At 51.3% G+C, this 3701-nt stretch overlaps 1 pseudogene; it reads right to left on the reverse strand.

Annotated features, from left to right (window-relative positions):
• Positions 1–217: 217 nt before the first annotated feature.
• LOC108291422 overlaps positions 218–3701 on the reverse strand; it is a 5092-nt pseudogene continuing 1608 nt past the window's right edge.

Here is a 3701-nt window from a genome sequence, read left to right on the forward strand (position 1 = left end):
ATGGGAACAGGTCCCCCTCCAAATGCTCAGGGCTACCTAGGCCTCTCCAGACCCCTTGTCCAGTGCAGGGCAGGGGCAGCAGAGCCTGCTCACTGCTCCCATCAGCCCAGGGTTCCTGGAGCCCATCCAGGGCCCTCAGTGCCTACCCAGGGCCAGAGGGACCACCTGGGGGACCGGCCTCAGCTGGACCCACAGCCACTCCCTGCCTGGGTGGCATTCAGCCTGAGGAGGAGGAGTGCGGGTACCCAGAGTGGTTATGGTCAGCCTCGCCCAGGGCCACTGTCAGTGACAGGCTGGGCTTCCTTTCCAGCTCCTCCTACTTCTGGCAGTGCTGTGGGGGTCGGGCTTTGAAGAAGACTGAGATGTAGCGGACCTGGCAGAGTGGAGGAAGGTGAGACTGGGCAGGGGCTGGGCAGGCACCAGAGACATGGGCATGGGCAGGAGGGGGAGAAACAGGGTCCCAGGTGGGCAATGAGAGGAAGAGTGCCTGTTGGGGGAAGAGAGCCCTCTTAGTGGAGGACCAGTGGAGAGCACTGGGGCACTGACAGGCCCAGGGAAGGACTGCAGTGTGCAGGCAGGAGACCCAGGGAAGGAAATGGGGAAAGAAGGTGTCCAGGGAAGGACTGGGTTTGGGGAGAAGGGTCCCAGGGGAGAAATGGGGGGAAGGGAGGGGGGAAGGGAGGGGCCCCCAGAAAGGATTTGGGTTGAGGGAAGGGGTCCCGGGGAGGAATGGGGGAAGGAGGGGTTCCATGAATGGACTGGGGTTGGGGAAAAGGGTCCCAGGAGAGAAATGGGGAGAAGGGAGGGGTCCAGGGAAGAACTGGGGTTGGGGGAAGGGGTCCCAGGGGAGGATGTAGGGGGGGAAGTATCCTGGGATGGACTGGGGTTGGGGGATCCCAGAGGAGAAACGAGGGGAAAAAGGGGTCCCAGGGAAGGATGGGCGTTGGGGGAAGAGGTCCCAGGGGAGAAATAGAGAGAACGGAGGAGTCCAGGGAAGAACTGGGATTGGGGGAAGGAATCCCAGGGAAGGATCTGGGGGTGAAGGAGGGGTCCAGGGAAGAACTGGAGTTTGGGGTACGGGTCCCAGGGGAGAAACCGGGGGAAGTAGGGGTCCCAGGGAAGGACCAGGGTTGGAGGAAGGGGTCACAGGGGAGGACTCCGTGGGGCAAGAGTGTGCAGGGAAGGACCAGAGTTGGGCAGGGAGTGGTCTCTGAACAGCACAGGAGGTGAGTCAGGGTCAGAAGCTCACAGTGAGGCCAGCCACCAGCGCCCCCTGCAGGAGACCAGCAAGGACGTCACTCCAGTGATCAGACATGCAGGTGTAGCCCACATAGAGGGCAAAGGCCACCAGGAAGAACTGGGCCGTGGGCCGCAGCAGCTGTGTCCACTTCCAGCAGAGCCGCGCCTGCATGTAGCGCTGGGACGGGAGAGGGCGCCTCAGCCTGTGCCCTGCCAGGCACTCCCACGCCAACTGCACAGATGGCAGCTCCGAGGCCGAGGGCATAAAACCAGCCAGCCGAGGGCCTCCTGTTTTTTTTACAAACAAGTCAGTGAGCGCCTCCATCACCACCACGACCCACCCATTTTACAGCTGGAAAAACCGAGGTCCAGGGAAGGGAGTGACTTGACGGGCGGGCCCCAGAAAAACGGACTCACCACCAGGAACACCACGCAGTACATCCCCAAGGAGGCATGTCCCGAGTAGAAAGACAACCTGGGGAAGGAGAGGCAGCAGGTTGGCTGATAAATAGATAAACAAAATGTGGCGTGTCTCTACCACGGAATATTATTCATCCATAGAGGAAATCAAATACTGACACATGCTATGACACGAAAGAACTCTGTAAACATTGTGCTAAAGTGAAAAAAAAAAAAGCCAGCCACAAAAGATCACACATTACACAATCCTGTTTATATAAGAGGTCCAGATTAGGCAACTCTATAGTGACAGAATAAGGAGCATAAGGTTATAGAGGGAGTAGAAGCTAGTTGTAAAGAAATGTGGATTTCTCTATATGGTAATAAAAGCTTCTAAAATTGATTGGGGTAATAGGTGCACAGCTCCATGAATATTCTAAAAACCACCGAATTGCATACTTTAATAAATAAATTGTATGGTATGTGAAGTGCATTTCAATAAAGGTGTTATTTAAAAATACATATATATATATATTGGTGGCCAGGCATAGGTGGCTCATACCTGCCTATAATCCCAGCACTTTGGGAGGCAGAGGCAGGAGAAACACTTGATTCCAGCAGTTCAAGACCATCCTAGGCAACATAGCATGACCCCATCTCTACAACAATAGATAAAAAATTTACCTCTGTGTGATGGTGTATGTCTGTAGCCCTAGCTACTTAAGAGGCTGAGATGGGAGTACTGTTTGAGCCCAGAAGAATGAAGCTACAGCAAGCCATATCACAGCACTGCAATGCAGCCTGAGTGACAGAGCAAGTCCCTGTCTCTGAAAAGAAAAGGAAAGAAATGCAAGTTTTTAAAATAGATTTGCGAGAGTAACAAAGTTTGAGGAGAAACAGAGGAAAAAAGAGCACTGAATGGTGAGGGTAGTGGCTGGTTTGCCTCAGTTGCTAGCTAATTAGTTGGCTTCTGAAAAATTTCTTACTAAAATGCCAGCTCTGGGGGTCAGTCATGCAGTCAAACGATAAATCCTAAATCCTTTACAAATGCTCATCATCCTTCTTTACATGCCTTCCAGTGAAAAATTCTTAAGCGCCTAAATATCAAGTGGTCTGAAATGATAGCAGCTGTTTAATAAAGAAATAACATCTCAGCCAGGTGAAGTGGCTCATGCCTGTAATCCCAGCACTTTGGGAGTCCAAGGTGGGCAAATCACCAGAGGGCAGGAGTTTGAGACCAGCCTAGACAACATGGCAAAACCTCATCTCTACTAAAAATACAAAAATTAGCTGGGTTTGATGGTGCATGCCTGTAATCCCAGCTACTTGGGAGGTGGAGGTAGTGAATCTCTTGAACTCAGGACGTGGAGCTTGCAGTGAACCAACATAGCGCCACTGCACTCCAGCCTGGGCAACAAGAGTGAAACTCCATATCAGAAAAAAAGAAAAAACAAAAGAAATAACATCTCAATTTGTTTGTTTGTTTTTCAGATGGAGTCTTGCTCCATCACCCAGGCTGGAGTGCAGTGGCGTGATTTTGACTCATTGCAACCTCCACCTCCCAGTTTCAAGTGATTCTTCTGCCTCAGCCTTCTGAGTAGCTGGGATTACAGGCACATGCCACCACGCCTAGCTAATTTTTTATTTTAGGTAGAGACGGGGTTTTGCCATGTTGGTCAGGAGGATGTTGATCTCTTGACTTCATGATCCACACTCCTCAGCCTCCCAAAGTGCTGGAATTATAAGCATGAGATTTTAATTATAAGCACTGCACCCAGCAGTGCTTATAATTTAACATCTCGATTTTTGAAATTTAACATCTCGATTTTTGAAAACCATGAGTCAAATGTTATTTTCCTTTTCTCATTTAACAGGTGTGCAACCTAAAGGACAGAGAACTTAAAGAACTTTCCTAAGTGGCAGAATGCAGATTAAAATTCTATCACTTGGCCGGGCGCGGTGGCTCAAGCCTGTAATCCCAGCACTGTGGGAGGCCGAGGCGGGTGGATCACGAGGTCAAGAGATCGAGACCATCCTGGTCAACATGGTGAAACCCCGTCTCT

The sequence above is a fragment of the Cebus imitator genome, unplaced genomic scaffold (genome assembly GCF_001604975.1).
Source record: "Cebus imitator isolate Cc_AM_T3 unplaced genomic scaffold, Cebus_imitator-1.0 Scaffold453, whole genome shotgun sequence".
Lineage (NCBI taxonomy): Eukaryota > Metazoa > Chordata > Mammalia > Primates > Cebidae > Cebus > Cebus imitator.